This window comes from Nannospalax galili, unplaced genomic scaffold (assembly GCF_000622305.1).
Source record: "Nannospalax galili isolate Female #2095 unplaced genomic scaffold, S.galili_v1.0 scaffold23, whole genome shotgun sequence".
Classification (NCBI taxonomy): domain Eukaryota; kingdom Metazoa; phylum Chordata; class Mammalia; order Rodentia; family Spalacidae; genus Nannospalax; species Nannospalax galili.
The window spans coordinates 995,645-1,012,770 of record NW_008350771.1 but is presented as its reverse complement, the minus strand read 5'-3'; the positions used below and the strand labels follow the sequence as shown (position 1 = coordinate 1,012,770).

Below are 17,126 nucleotides of genomic sequence, written 5' to 3'. Positions count from 1 at the left end.
ATACCATGACACCATCACTTATGGAAAATCCATTCCAACTGTGCATGACATACCACAGTCAAAACATAGACAAACTAAAAATATTGTATAACATTGCCTTCATGCTATATAGTTATATGTGAAATGAATTTCATGTTTAGACTTGGATTCTACCCCCCAAATAATCTTATTATATATGCAAATGTTCCACTACAACCCTCCCCTCCCAATCTGCAATATGAAATACTTGTGGTTCTGAACATTTCAGATAAGGGATATTGAGCTATATATATTGGAGATGTTATTCAGTCTGTGGGCAGTATTTGTGCACATGACTTTTTGAACCCCTTGTTATAAACTGAAGCTTCTTAGAGTCCATAGCCTGTACTTGGAATGAAGTAGGTTGGTTATTAGTGTTACTCATGGTACACTGTCCAATGCAAGTGCATAGGCAAGAGACAACGGTCATTTGTACCAGAATGAAGAAATTTTCATTCATGTTGGTCTAGTGAAGGGGAACGTCTTGTCCCCCTATTTAAGTTCTACTTATAGATTAGATGCTTAACAAGTAAGTTGTTGATTATTTTCCTTTACAATCTGATGATACATTTTCCCAATGAATTGTCCACTGGTTTCTGAATGACTATAGATGGGAACTTTACAAGGCTAATGACAAGCTGTGGGGAAGCTTGATGATGCTGGATGTGAGTCAGAGGAGATGGACAGTGAAGGCAATGTGGGACAGCATCCAGAGCATGCATGTGTACATGCATGCCATGGTGCATCTTTGCAGGTCAGAGAACAACTTGGTGGGAGTAAGTTCTGTCCTACCATGTGGATTCTAGGTTGTCATGCTTGGTGACAGGTGCCTTTGCCCACTAAGCCATCTCGCTGGCTTTACAGAAAAATTATAGTAAACGGCAAACTGACTTTACAGAAAAATTATAGTAAACGGCTATGAAAAAAATGTAGCATTTATAATTATGAGAAAAAAATCCTTGAACAAATGTGGTTTAATTACTAAGGTTTGCTTTGGGACTGAATTCATAATTTTTCTCAGTCTCAAATGAGTTGTTTCCCTTCTTGCAATTAGATGCATGTGCAGTAAGAGAAAGGGAAGAATTCAGTTCGCAGTCAGTGTTATGAGCCAGTTGCAGCTGCCATGTAAAGTGCTCCCATTAAGCTATTAAAATTCTTTGAAGGCTTGCATGTGTAAAATATTCCCAATTTTTTAGGAACACACATGGCTGTGTGTGTACACATGTCATTGTGCAGGAGGCTGTTCTTTATTAGAAAAGTATAGATCCCTATGGGATACTAATTACAGCTTTGGCTAGGAAACTACAGAAAGGCAAATAACAAAGGCAAGGGAAAATAGAGGAGAAAGGGAGAGATTGGGTTTTGCTGTTTTACACCTCCAGCATAAATGAGACATGCTGTGAGTAAACACAGCTGTATGGAAAAATTAGTTTTTAAGAATCGAAGGAAATAACTGCCAGCTCATTCAGCAGATCTACACTACACATCTCCAAGAGGAGACTGTTTCCTTAGAATAGACAACTGTCATAAATTGATTTCTCTCTTGGAAAGTTGCATGCCAAATCAATTATTGTCGTATGGTGATCAGTATTTCTAATATTTCTTTATATAATAGAAAATCACAAATGTTAGGAATTTCACTATTATATCATTATGTGTTAAATTTTAGTATTTAAATTATTATAAGTTAATTCACAGTAGAAATCATCTAAAATAGTTTTTGAGTACCTACTGTGTAATTCCTTGGGTTGTTACTATGGGAGATACAGATGTTGATGTACTGTTAAGCCCCACTTTCAAGGACAAATTAGAATTTAATGAAATGCTATATGATGTAGTATAAAGAAGCTTTTTAATTCCAAAGAAAGAAAAAGAATTCACTGAGGGCTGGAGTGCAGGGAGGGCCTTCTGGTTGAGCTCTACCTTGCTCTTGGCCTTAAATAGCAATAAGAATTCTATAGGCAAGTTATGTGAAAATACTGCTTAAGAAAGACAAAACTGTATGTAGTGTAAAGAATGGGCAGGAAGTAGTTGGGTCTGGAGTATGTCAGCCCTGTGTGGGGGCAGTGTATCTGTAGGTGTGGCTAACATCTGTCAGATCTGATTTTTTGCTGGTAAGTACTATACTATATATATAAAACCTTTGCCATGGGTTGTACTATGCAGGAAGAAGTTAGACAATATGAGGGAGAGTTTTAAAATAGCATCATGAGGATATCCATTGATTTTGCCAATGACCGATTGCGTCTAGATAATTCATTTTCCCTCCCCTATATGTAGAAATTGTCAAAAAGAAATAAAAGGAAAAAAAAAAAAAGCTGATCAGCCTTCAGAAACATAGCTAGAACATTTTCATACTAGGTTTTTCCTAAGAATGGGTCCTTAAATGGGGATGTAACTTGGGGTAGAGCACACACTTACCACATACAAAGCCCTGGGTTCCATCCCCAGTATGGAAAAGCAAAAGAACCCCCAAAACAAACAACAAGAAAAACACAAAACAAAAATAACCCCCTCAAATGAAAAACTGAATTTTTAAAAAGTTTCTATTTTCTATGGAGAAAACAAAAACAATTTCAAAGTCAAGTATGGTGGTGCACACCTTTGATTCCAGCGCTTGGGAGGCAGAGGCAGGCAGAACTCTGTGAGATTGGGATCAGCCTGGTCTACATAGTAAGTTCTAGGCCAGCTGGGGCTACAGGAAGACCCTGTTTCAAAACACAAAACCAAAATGTATTAGTTACTTCTCTGTTGCTATGATAGAAACACTGACCAAATCAACTTATAGAAGGAAGAGTTTATTTAGCTTACATTTCCAAAGGGGCAAGAGTCCATCATGGTGGGGAGGCATGGTGGTAGAGGTGGCAGGAGGAGATGCAGAAGCTAAGCTCTACATCTTCAAGGGGGCACAGGAAGCAAGAGAGGAACTCAAGATCTGGCAAGGCTTAAGAACTCTCTAAACCTACTCCCAGTGATGTGCTTCCTCCAACATGGCCACACCTTCTAAGACTTCTCAAAACGTTGTGACCAACCAGGGACAAAAATGGCCAAATACTTGGAGCCTATGAGAGACATTCTCATTCAAAAAAAATTTCAGAACATGCACTTTCTTCTCCCAAGTCTTCATATCTTTTTTTTAAACCGTGTGTGTGTGTGTGTGTGTGTGTGTGTGAGAGTGTGTGTGAGAGAGAGAGAGAGAGAGAGAGAGAGAGAGAGAGAGAGAGAGAGAGAGCGCACAGTGTGTGCCATGGTGCTTATGTGCAGGCCGGAATACAACTTGCAGAAATCTGTTCTCTTCTTTCACCATGTGGTTTCTGGGGACGGAACTCAGGTCCTCAGTAACAACTGCCTTTACCAATGGAACCATCTTTCAAACCCTTGATTTTAAGATTTTATTTAAAACTTTGATGCTTTGAAAAACCAGTCATCTTTGAATAAAACTTTTGCATTTATAGATAGTGGAATGCTGTACAACCACTGGGGAAAAAATGAGGTGGAGGGGGCTGGGGCCATGGCTCTGAGATTAAGAGCCCTTGCTGCTCTTGCAGAGGACCCAGGTTCTGTTCCCGTCACCCACATGGTGGTTAACAACTGCCTGTAACTCCAAACTCCAGTTTTAGGGGATTTACAGCAGAATTCTACCAGACATTTAAAAGAAGATCTACATCCAATACTACTTGATTTATTCAAAAAGATAGAAATGGAGGGAGAACTTCCAAATTCCTTTTATTCATTATTTTTATTTTTGTGTATGAGTGTATTGCCTGCGTGTATGTAAGTGCACCTGTGTTGTGCAATATCCGCGGAGGTCAGAAGAGGGCATCAGATTCCCCTGGAGCAGATGGTTGTTAGCCACCATGTGGGTGCTGAGAATTGACCCCAGGTCCTCTGCAAGAGCAGCCAGTGCTCTTAACCATTGAGCCATCTCTCCAGCCTCATATATATCGTCTTTAGAGAACTGTTTATTCACATCCTTTGCCATATTTCAAATTGGGTCATGCTTTTATCATTGAGTTGTAAAAATTCTATAGTCTGTAGTCTAGACTCTTATTAAGATATATGATCTGAGGGGCTGAAGAGATGGATTATCCGTTAAGATCACTTACTACTCTTCTAGAGTAATCAAGTTCAATTCCCAGCACCACACATTAGGCAGCTCCAAACCACCTGAAACTCCTGCTCCAGAGAGATCACCTCTGGCCTACATGGGTACTTGGCCACACATGCACACCCCCCCCCAATTAAAATTAAATCCTTTAAAAAAATTATTTTCTTATTTTTTTATGTGTATGAGTGTATTGCCTGCATGTATGTGAGTGCATCGTGTCATACAGTGCCTTGGAGGTCAGAAGAGAGCTTCAGATTCCCTTGGAACTGGAGTCAAGGATGGTTCATAGCTGCCATATGGGAGCTGGGAATCGAACCCATGTCCTCTGCAAGAGCAGTCAGTGCTCTTAACTGCTGAGCCATCTCTCCAGCCCCTAAAATTAAATCTTTTAAAAGAGATGTATGATTTTCTCCCATTTGTAGGCAGAATTTTCACTTTCTTGTTAATAATCTTAAACCCCCCCCCAAAATTTTAAGGAAGTCTTATTTGTCTGATTTTCTTGCCCCCACTCCCGCTCTCCTTTTTTTCTTTTTTTTCTTTTTTAATTTATTTAAAGAAATGGTTTCAGGGCTGGAGAGACGGCTCAGCAGTTAAGAGCACTGACTGCTCTTGCAGAGGACCCAGGTTCAATTTCCAGCACCCACATGTTGTCTACAAACCGTCCTTGACTCCAGTTCCAGGGGAATCCAATGCCCTCTGACCTCTGCAGCATTGCATAGCATGGGTGCACTCACATATGTGCAGGCAATACACTCGTACACATTTTAAAAAATATATATACATATATATATATATGAAAGAAATGGTTTCAGTGTGTAGCTAGGCTGGCCTCAGACTCCTGGTAATCCTCCTGTCTACTTTAGCCTTTTGAGTTCTGTAATTGCAGGACTGCACCACCATGCCTGACTTTCCTTGGTTACTTGTGCCTAGCTGTCATATTGAAGGAACAGTTGCATAATTTAAAATAATGAAGATTTATACTTATGTTTGCATCAGAGAGGTTCGTTTTTTTTTTTTAAAAAAACTTTTTTTGGTGAGAGAGAGAGTGTTTGTGTGTGAGGGTGTTGAGGCGTCCATGTAGAGTGCAGAGGGACAACCTTCCATGTCAGCTCTCACCTTTCCACCTTGTTTGAGACAGGATATCTTCACTACTGTGTAAGTCAGGCTTGTTGGCCCTGAGTCTATCCTCAGCTTCCTGTTTCACCTGGGCACACTGGGATTACAAACTCTTATGCTACTGAGCCTGGCTTTTAATGGATTTGGGGGATCTAAACTCAGCTTGTCAGGCTTGTATTACAAATGCATTTTACACATTGAGCCATCTGCCATCTTCTCTGCCCCGAGAGTTTTTTGTAATAATTTTTATCTTCTGTATTTAAGGTTTGGTCTGCATTTAGGGTTTGATGCTTTCTTTTAAAGACAGGGTCTCACTATGTAGCCCTGGATGGCCTGGAACTGCCCATGTAAACTAGACTGGCCTCGAACTCACAGAAATCTGTCTGCCTCTGGCCCTTTGACCTTTTGGGTTAATTTGTGTGTGGTATGGAATAGGGATCCAGACTCCCTCTTTTGCAAGTAGAAATCCTGGTGATGTTATTGTGGCCAAAGTCTATCACTACATGCATCTCATTATTTTTCATTTCTAAGATTCTACTAGAAATGAGTTTAAAAATGTTGTTTATTTATTTTTATTTTATATATATGAATGTTTTGCCTGTGTGTAAGTGCATTATATGCATGCAGTACCCACAGAGGCCAGAAGAGGCATCAGATCCCCTGGAACTGGAGTTATCAATAGTTGTTAGCCACCATGTGGGTGCTGGGAACAAAACCTGGGTCCTCTGCAAGAACAGCCAGTGTCCATAACTGCTGAGCCATCTCTCCAGTGCGCCCCCCCCCCATGTTGAAATGTATTTAGGAGAAAAGGCTATACATCTTTTCATGTCACTAACTTCTCTTCAGTTTTTCCCTCTATTAGTAATGCGAAAATATCCTAACATGGAGGCTTTTATATGATATAAATAATCAAAGTTAGATGGCTAGATTCTATTTTGTGTTCTTGTGTAAAGAGGACATGGTGCTAATATATAATAAACTAGGTTGACTAGTCTGTAGAAAATTAAACCTGCACTCATCCACGGGCCTGTTACTGTTAAAAAATGCAAACATTATACTACATTTGTTTGTGATTAAAGTTGATAAAGGCTGAGTAGCTCAGTAGTTTAGTGACAGAGTGCTTGCCTAACATGTGCAAGACCCTAGGTCAGGTCCTCAGTGATGCAAACGAATATGTGTGTGTGTGTGTGTGTGTGTGTGTGTGTGTGTATGTGTGTGTGTGTGTGTATACACTATATGGGTTGGGGAGTATGCCTCAGTTGGTAGGTAGAATGCTTGCTTAGCATACATGAAGCCCTGGGTTCAATCCCCATTGTTTAAGGCATGCCTGGTGATACATGAATACAATTCCAGCACTCAGCATGTGGAGGCAGAAAGGTCAGAAATTCGGGAAGTTCTACATAAAGGGTTTGAGACCAGCCAGAGATACAGGAGACCCTATTTCAAACAATCAATCAACACCTCTGCCACTTTATTTCTTTTTAGTGGGTATTAAATCTTTTCCTATTTTGATATCTGATTAATTTGTCCATGCTGTATTAGAGATCTGACTGCTAAAGTAGCATATTTTTAAGAGAAAAGTATATTTTTGCCAATACTATAAGACTTGATAGATATAGAGCAGAGATGTAGGAACAAATTTCACTTTAATGAGGCAGAATGAACTTACTAGCTAAAACATACATTTATCACTTGTTAATGTAGTCTGTAAAACTTAGTCTAATTTTCCTGTCAGAATGCTAGCTGCACATACATATTTTCTCATTTAATCCTAAAAACAATCCCCTAAATTATAATACTGTTTTTCAAATGAAAAAACAGAGGTTTAGAGAAGTTGAGTAATTTATCCAAGTTCCTCATTTAGAAGAGGCTGATTTGAACTTAGGCCTGTCAGAATTCAAAGCCCTATCCTTTCAACTGAGGCCCATATAACTTTTTTCTGCATCTGCTACAGCATTTTGCTGAGTCTATATTGAACTGTCAGTAGTTGGGTATAGGCTTCTCTTTTGCCACAATTTTTTTTTAAAAAAATAGCTGGGCGTGGTAGTGCACGCCTTTAATCCCAGCACTGGGGAGGCAGAGGTTGGAGGATCTTTGTGAGTTCAAGGCCAGCCTGGTCTACATAGTGAGTTCCAGCTGGGGCTACAGGGAGACCCTGTCTCAAAAAGACAAAAAAAAAAAAAAAAAAAAAAAAAAAAAAAAGGCAAATTAAATAAGTATTAAAGATATTCTGTATTCCTTTCCTTAAAGTTTTAGGCTTTTTAAAAATTTGGTCTTTTTGAGACCCTGTAGCCCCAGCTGGCCTGGCATTCATTATGTAGACCAGGCTGACTCTGCCTCCTGAGTGCCGGAATTAAAGGTGTGGGCCATCATGCCCAGCTATATTTATTATTATTGTTGTTATTATTATTTTGGGTTTTTTGAGACAGTGTCTCACTATAGCCTCAGCTGGCCTATAACTCACTGTGTAGACCAGGCTGGTCTCCATCTCATAGAGATCTGCCTGCCTCTGCTTCCTGAGTGCTGGACCTACCGTTCCTGGCTTAGGCATTTATTTATTTAAGTTTTATTTATTATTGCTGTGTATATTTGGGCATGATGTGTTTGTGTAGACACACTTGTGGAGGTCAGGGGACACTGTGCAAGAGTCGGTTCTCTCCTCTCATCATGTGGGTTCCTGGGATCAAGCTCAGGTATCTTTGGTAGCAAATAGTCTCATCTGCTAAGCCTGCTCACCAGCCCTGGCATTTATTTTTAATAGGTGACCTTGGGAATCTTTGAGATCTTTGCTTTCTTAGCACCTTATGGTTGCTAAGTGCCAGTAGTATTTGTTCAGCTGGATTACAAATATCATTTTTACGCTTTTACCAATACTATTAGAAAGAAAAGTATGTTTTTTTTTCTGAGTAAAACAACTTTAAAAAATTGAAACAAGTTGGGGCTGGAGAGATGGCTCAGTGGTTAAGAACACTGGTTGTTCTTGCAGAAGACCCAGGTTCAAATCCCAGCACCCACATGGCAGCTGGCAACTGTCCATAACTCCAGTCCCAGGGGATCCGACAGCCTCTTCTGTCCTCCACAGGCATTGCACAACACGGGTACACTTACCTACATGCAGGCAATACACATATACACATAAAATAAAAATAATAAAAATTAAAAAAAAATTGAAACAAGCAAAGGGAAATGACATCTGAATATGGTAGCATTGCCCTGTAAAACCAATAATTTAGCAGACTGAGGCAGGAAGATCACAAGTTTATGGCGTGCCTGTACTACACAGTGAGCTCAAGTCCAGCCAACTAACTGTTTCAAAATTTAAAGAAATATAAAAAGACAAGCATACAGCTTAACATTAGTGTATTTGCCTTGTGTGTCGTAGCTTGTAGCACCGGGGAAAAACAAAACAGCAAAACTCTATAAACTGTTTTTTCTCTCATGACTTGTTTCATCACCAAAGTTTTAATCTTCTTACCTTATGAATAAAACTTGCTGTTAAAAAATTAGTGTTTGCCAAGTGTGCCAGTTGCTGTGTGTTTTACATTTTCTCATTTATGTGAGGTAGAGATAAAAGGTTAATTTTTACATATGGAGGAATTCACCAACAGTCATACATCCAGTCAGTGCTTTTCTTCCCGACTCTGCAGCTGGTACTGTGTTCCACTCTGCTGTACTTTCTTTAGTAGTTGTGCTAGATAGTTTTCTGTGATAGCTGTGTGAAAACATCTGAGAGAACAACTGAAAGACAGGACAGGTTTATTTTGGTTCATGGCTTCAGAGGTTTCATGCCATTATGGCAAGAAGGGCTTGTCAGACCAGCTTTCAAAAGCTGAGAGAGGGAGAGGGAGGATGGGAATGAGAGTGACTCTGCCTATTTTCCTTTCCTCTCTTTTATTCCATCTGGACCTCAGCTGCTGGGGCGGCGTTATCCACATTCAGAACAGGTTTTCTGGACATATTCTCATAGACACACCCAGGGTATACTTTACTAATCTTCTGTGGTGGCTCATTCCAATCAAGTTAACAATCAAAATTAACCATCACAGTAATTTTTTAAAAATCTGTCTCACCAACCTTGGTGGACTCTAATGATGATGCTTCATTGAATCTGTTGAGAACTGTTTCCTCCCATTTCCTATACCTACTCAGGAAAAAACAAAATCTCAGTGCTGAATTAGCTGTGGTATTTCCATGTTTAAACCTTTTCCTAACTTCTTATTTTACAGAAGGTGAGTGTATTAGGGTTCTCTAGAGGAACAGAACTGATAAAATGAATCTATGTGTATGTATATATACATATAAAAAGGGATTTATTAGATTGGCTTATAGGATAGAGTCTAGAGTAGTCCAACAGTGGCTCTCACACTGGAAAGGCTGAGAATCTGGTAGTTGCTCAGTCCACAAGGCTGGATGTCTCAGCAGTCCCAATCTGGTGCTGAAGGCCTGGAGGATTCCTGGAGATCTGATGATCTTCAGTCTGTGCTGGAACCTGAGGAAGTTGGTTCTAATAACAGCAAATGAATGCCACAGCAACAAGATGGATAAACGCTCCGTGAGAGGGAAGGCAAACAGGTGAAAAGCAAAAGCTCCCTCTGCCGTGTCCTTTTATGTGGGCTGCCAGCCACTAGGGTGGGTCTTCCAGCTTCAAATAATCTGATCTAGATAGTCCTTCATGTTTTAGTTAATTCCATATCCAATCAAGTTAACAATCAAGATCACCATCACAGATATAAGTTCTTGAACATTTCAAAAGTAGGCCTTCCGTAACCTACCCCTACTTCGTCGTAAACTTGCCTTAACCTCTACTATTTTCTGTCATTTTGTATTTTCTTCTCATAGTTATAGGCTTTTGTTTCCCTGTCAAGGGCTCATGCTTTTTGGGTGTTTATCCAAGTCATGCTCTGCTTTCTTCCCCTAACCCACTTCTCACCTTAAAGACTTAGCTCAAGTTGTCTCTCAAATAATAGATTTTGAAATTATTTTTATTTTTAATTGTATGTATATGTGTGTGTCTGAGTAAGGGCTTGCGCATATGAATACAGTGTGCACAGAAGCCAGAAGAGGATGTTGGAGCCCTTGGAGCTGGAGTTACAAGCAGTTGTGAGCCATCTTATGTAGGTGCTGGGAACTGAGCTTGAGTCCTCTGCAAGAGCAGAATGCATGCTCTTAACCACTGAGCCATCTCTCCAGCCCCCTCAAATTTCTTTCTTAATTATTGGCTCAAATGTTCTGTTTACTTTCTGCATATATTACTACATAATCACTTGTTCTTACCTCTCTTTTATTACTTACTTACTTAATCTATTGATTGATTGATTGATTGTCTTTTTGAGACAGGGTCCCTTTATTGATTGTCTTTTTGAGACAGGGTCTCCCTGTAGCCCCAGCTGGCCTGGAATTTGCTATGGAGACCAGGCTAGCCTTGAACTCACAGGGATCCACCTGCCTCTGCCTCCTATGCTGGGATGAAAGGCATGTGCTTCTAAAATAGACTATTTATTCTTCGAGGGCAGAAGCAGGTGTCTTATTGTTTATTAGTCTTGGCTCTTAGCAAGATGTGTTGAATATTAGAGTATGTTCAGTAAATATTTATTGAATTAGCCAGGCGTGGTGGCACATACCTTTAATCCCAGCACTTGGGAGGCAGAGGCAGATGGATCTCTGTGAGTTCAAGGCCAGCCTGGTCCACATAGTGAGTTCCAGGTCAGCTGGGGCTACAGGGAGACCCTGTCTCAAAAAGACAAAAAAAAAAAATTTATTGAATTAGTCCATGAGTTTGAAGGAGAGGAAAGGAAAATATTCAGGTGTTTACTTAGGAGGAAAAAGGCCTTTGTTAATACTGTTATTGGCCTTCAACAAGAATATTACTTTCTTGTTTAAAAGATTTTGCTGCTGGGTTTGGTGGTGCCCACCTTTAATCTCAGCACTTGTGAGGCAGAGGCAGGTGGATCCCTGTGAGTTTGAGGCCAGCCTGGCCTACATAGCAAGTTCCAGGCCAAGCTGGGGCTACAGGAGACTCTGTCTCAAAAAAAGAAAGAAAGAAAGAAAGAAAGAAAGAAAGAAAGAGGTTACCTCTTCAAGGGGGGGATATGAGAGCAGCAAAAAGCTCCATTAAAAAAAAGGGAGGAAGAAAGAGAGAGAGAGAGAGAGAGAAAGAGAAAGAAAGAAAGAAAGAAAGAAGAAAGAAAGAAAGAAAAAAGAAGGAAAAAAAAATGAGAGAGAGAGAGAGAAAGAAAGAGAAAGAAAGAAAGAAGAAAGAAAGAAAGAAAGAAAGAAAAAAGAAGGAAAAAAAATTTGAAACTTATTTTCTGCTGGGATTTAGTTTGAGGTATTATTACTTAAGAGAATAATGTATTCATCTCGAGACTGTATAAAAGAGAAATAAGGTAAATTAGTCAGACGTAGAATGAGGTACAGGGTTTCTGAGTATCTAGCTTGGTTCGTAATCTTCTTGGCAGAATTGAAAGACAGCCTCAGTTTTTCAGAGCACATATAAATGAACAGTGACCTAGAGATCAGGTGGGGATAGCTAACCTGCTTCTCACTGGACTCAGATTCCAGGCAGCTGACCCAGAATTGCATCCATGGGGAATTCATTGTTATCACCTTTTGCAGTGATGGTCCTCTGATCGGCTCAGTGCCACCTTTGTTAGATAGTCTACCTACGTAAGAAAATACTTGGGATGGACTTAACATTTTCAAGTATTGTACTTCTGTGTGGGATGGATAGTGGGATGGCATATTAATTAATGTCTTTTTGATGCTACATAGTAAAGTTAACAAATTATTATTTTGTAATTAAATTTAAAAAGCTTACCTACATGCAGGCAATACACACATACACATAAAATTTTAAAAAATAAATAAAATTAAAAAAAAGCATCCTGTGAGTACACATTTTTCTTTAGAATAGTAGATATTTATGTCTTTAAAAAACTCGAGAATACAAAGTTCCTCTTCCTCCTTCTTTTCCTTTCTTCTCCCCTTCCTTCCCATTTCCCTCTTTCCCCACGTGTACCCATTCGTTTGTAGTTCCAGTTTGTTTTCACTGAGATAGGTTTCTATCCTATGAATTTATTGTTAACTTAACTAGTCTATTCTCTGATTAATGGGTCTCCCTGTAGCCCTAGCTAGCCTGGAATTCACTATGTAGACCAAGCTGGTCTTGATCTCACAGAGATCTGCCTGCATCTGCTTCCCTTGTGCTGAGATTAAAGCTGTGTGACTCTAATGGGCACTTCTTACCATACCCCTTCATTATTATTTTTAAAATTTGAGTGCATGCCTTTAATCCCAGCACTCCGGAGGCAGAGGCAGGCGGATCTCTGTGAGTTCAAGGCCAGCCTGGTCTGCATAGTGAGTTCCAGGACAGCTGGGGCTACAGGGAGACCCTGTCCCAAAAAGACCAAAAAAAATTGAGTGCAGAAACCTTGGATTTCTTAAATTCTATTTTTCTAGTTTGGGTTCATCTCTCCAGTTCAAGATGGTTTTGAACTATCATTCAATTCTACTACACTACAATTTTAGTAAAAAGTTCCTAGTATAGCAGTGAATCTAAACTTCTCAACTTTGAAATACAGTCTTTCTGAGACTGAAACTGCATTTTAACTTAAAGTTACTTATATTAGCCTGAACTGTCATTGATCACCAATTCCTCATTGTACTGCTTGGCTTGAAAGAGCACAGATAATTTTGTCTCTGACCCATGTTAACACTGTTGTAATATTCTTTCAAGCTACAGTCTGAATTTAACCTTCCTTATCTTTTTCCCTTCCCCTACCTCCCTCCATCCTGCCCTGCTTTTCTTCCCACTCTGCCATTTTTAGCAGGCTATTTTTTTCTTTTCTTTATTTTAAACTTTTTTGCATGTATATGTGTGTGGGGTGTGTGTGCACAATGTGTATTTGTGTATTTGTGTGTGTGTGTGTGTGTGTGCATGCACCTGTGTGCATGTCGAGTCCAGAGGTTGATGTTGAGTTTCTTCCTTAATCACTTTGGACCTTCTATATTGAGACAGGATGTCTCACTAGAGTCCAGAGCTTGCCAGTTCTAGGAAGCAGAACCCTGGTCCTCACACTTGTAGGGCAAGTACTGTACTGACTGAGCCATTTCCCCAACCCTGTTTCATTTTTATTGAGCTTTTTGGTCAATTTTGTAGGTATTCTTTTGCAGCACTATTTTTTAAAACTTTGTTTTGTTCTTACATACTCATGGCCTCCCCATTCTTCATAATCATCTGTAGTGAGTTCTTCATGCTTTTCTAATATTTTCTGGCTACATAGAGATTTCAGTGCCATAGCCCAAGTCTTAGAAGAGAACCCAACACTTAATATGTATCTGTGAAATGTAGTGAATGAATGTCACTTTCTAGAATTGCCTTTTCCTAGTTCTCGTGGAATTCCTGGCCATGCATTCATGCCTTAAGTCCTTAAGTGTTTTAAAATTTTATGTATAATAAACTTACATATTTGACTATGACTTTCCTCAGCATAAGAACTTTGTGAAATAATTATTTTCTACCGAGATTCCTGAAATGTTCAAATCGTCTGTTATTACTCAGAACTAAGTCTACAACACTAGAGCTGCCCTTGGCCCCCACCCAACACACACTTTGTGGGTTTTTTTTTTTTTTTTTTTTTTGAGACAAGGTCTCACTCTGTAGCCCAAAATGGCCTTTGTGGCAGTCTTCCTTGCTTCAGCTTCCAAAGTATTGGGATCATAAGCGAGAGCTCCTATGCCCTAGAAGAACCTTTTTGAAAAAGAAAATTGTCATCAAATTTACTCAGTATTTTCATTGGATGGTTTTAGCAAATAGCAAGTTATTTGAAATATTCTACCAAATAGATTTGCTAAATCCTGTCTCTGTCAATATTATGTTTAGTGGTAGTCTGTAGTATATTTATATTTCACAATGAGAGAAATAACTTATGTCTATTCCAATCACCAGCGTTGCTTCTAAAACAAGCCATGATCCAATGCAAGTTTCTGTTTCGTACTTATACTATAATCAGATCACGTTTGGCCATCAGTTTTCTGGTTAAAGAGTGCAATTTACTAAGAAAATAAACCTTAGGGAATTTTTTGAGTTTAGAAAATTTAAAATATCCTTAGACCGAGTTGTTCTTTATTGCTCAGAATCAAGTTTATAATAGTACAGCCCTGTATTTCTGTTTTTCCCCTTTGAGATTACATTAAGGGAGTAAGAAAAGTTCCAAAGTCTCAGTCTCAGCTAAAGCCTCTTTGTAGCTAGAAACCAGGCTTTGTTTATATTTATCTTGATATTTTTTAATGTTATTAAGAATTTTCTAGGTGGTTCTCCCTCTGTTGTGTTTTTTTGTTTTGTTTTGTTTTTTTTTGTGGTCTTTTTGAGACAGCGTCTCCCTGTAGCCCCAGCTGTCCTGGAACTCACTATGTAGACCAGGCTGGCCTTGAACTCACAGAGATCCGCCTGCCTCTGCCTCCCAAGTGCTGGGATTAAAGGTGTGCACCACCATGCCTGGCTTCTCCCTCTGTTATATTTTCAGGTTAAATTATTGCTGTGCTTTGCTTTATGTTTTACTGAAGAGTTTGTTTGGATGCAACATCTTTTAAAAATAACATTAAAAATGTAGTGTAGTCTCTATCAGAAAGAAAGAGAATGGCCACTATATTGATGTAATTTTTTCTGAAAGTCCATATATCCATATATCCATTAGCCATTAGTCACCATATAATGGAAGCCTCAGAGTAAACTTATGTGGTATTTGAAGAACTAAAATAAATTTCATAAAATCCATGCAGTGAAGGTTTTCCAGTAATGTCCAACAGTCTCACTCTTCCTTCGGATTTACTCTTTTTAAAAAAAAATATTTTATTTATTATTTTTATTTTATGTGTATATGTGTATTACCTACATGTGTGTAAGTATACCTGTGTCATACAGTCCCTGAAGAGGACAGAAGAAGGTGTCAGATCCCCTGGAACTGGAGTTACAGACAGTTGTTAGCTGCCATGTGGTTGCTGGGATTTGAACCCGGGTTCTCTGCAAGATCAGCCAGTACTCTTAACCACTAAGCTATCTCTCCAGCCCTAGATTTACTCTTATTTTAGACACAGTTTTGACATACTTGGCTATTTGACTTCCTAGTCCATGGTAGATTAGCAAGCTACTAGCAGGCGAGCCACCTTAAGAGCAGTATGAACATGCTAGTGAACAAACAAGACAGTGATCAATGGCAGATACAAAAAAATAAAAGACAGCTTCCTGGCCCCCATGGGCTTCATTCTCCCTGAGAGCATCAGCACTGCATAGTTATTGAAGCTCATAATTACAGCATTTAGTAAAGGTTAATTATGTTCTGTAGATTTTGAAAATGAAAAAAAGGAAGCATGGAATCTATTTTATAAAGATCTCTACCCAGAATAGGTAAAATAATACGTTTTGACACTTGGAGTAAAAGTCACTCTTTGGAAGACAGCTTTTTGTTTTTGCCTCATTCCTTCCTCAGCCGTAAGGTTAGATATTCTTCTTGGAGGGCCAGAAGAATATATCTAGAACGTAGCCAGACATGTTCTAAATACAAGCTTGAATTCTACAGAAGTAAAGGGCATTTTTTTGGTTCTCTTAGAAGGAGATGAGTAAGAATGTGTTTATTTAAAAAAAATCTTTGAATGAGTTGATTCAACGGTATTAGTCACCATAGAAATGACTTAAATTAAAACCAAGTTGTTGAAAACAGCCTCTTCATGCTGGGTGACATTCCTGACTCACTCAGTATGGCAAGGAAGTCTTCATGAAGAGTCATTTTAAGCTCTAAATAATTTCAAGGGGATGGAGGGAGAATTACCTTTTTTATTTTGAAAACCACATTGATGGGTCTCTCATTTTTCTAGAAGTGCTATTTGGTGCACTTAAGTTGAATTATAAAGGAAAGACACTTTCGTGGTTTGAAGAGAATTGATTTTATTGGGAAATAAGCTGTTTTCTATTAGGTTCTTTAAAACTTCAATGTTTGAACATTCTTTCTTGAAAGAATGTCTCATGATTGTATTGTCTGAGTAAAGAAGTAAAAGGGCATTTCCTTTATTTTTGTTTTTCCTTAATTCTCTCTCTCTCTCTCTCTTTTTTTTTTTTTTTGGTCTTTTTGAGACAGGGTCTCCCTGTAGCGCCAGCTGGCCTGGAACTCACTATGTAGACCAGGCTGGCTTTGAACTCACAGAGATCTGCCTGCTGCTGTCTCCCATTGGGATTAAAGGCATGCACCACCACACCAGGCCTTGTTTTTCCTTAATTCTTTTAATCCAAATGGTAACTCTGATTTTGTAATATAAACTTAAAAAAATAACCCTGTTGGGGCTGGAGAGAGGGCTCAGCAGTTAAGAGCATTAGCTGTTCTTGCAGAGGATCCCATTTCAGTTCCCAACACTCACATGACAGTTAATAACTATAATCTGAGTTCCAGGGGGATCCAATGTCTTCTTCTGGCCTCTGTGGACATTGTACACATGGGTGCACTTACATATATGTAGGCAAAACACTCATACACATGAAATAAAAATAAATGATAGGGCTGGAGAGAGGGCTCAACGGTTAAGAGCACTGGCTGTTGTTGCAGAAGAACATGGGTTCGAATCCCAGAACCCACATGGTGGCTAAAAACCATCTCTAACTCCAGTTCCAGGGGATCTGACACCCTCTTCTGCCCTCCTTGGGCATTGCATGAAATAGGTACATGTATATACCTGCAGGCATAACACTCATACACATAAAATTAAAAGAAAATTAAATTTTAAAGGGCTGGGCATGGTGGTGCACACCTTTAATCCCAGCACTTGGGAGGCAGAGGCAGGTGGATCTCTGTAAGTTCAAGGCCAGTCTGGTCTACATAGTGAGTTCCAGGACCCA

At 39.2% G+C, this 17,126-nt stretch overlaps 1 protein-coding gene across 2 annotated transcripts in view; it reads left to right on the top strand.

Moving 5' to 3' along the window:
* The window catches only part of Epb41 (erythrocyte membrane protein band 4.1), a 197,194-nt gene that overhangs the window by 65,073 nt on the left and 114,995 nt on the right, over positions 1 to 17,126 (top strand). The window lies entirely within an intron of this gene.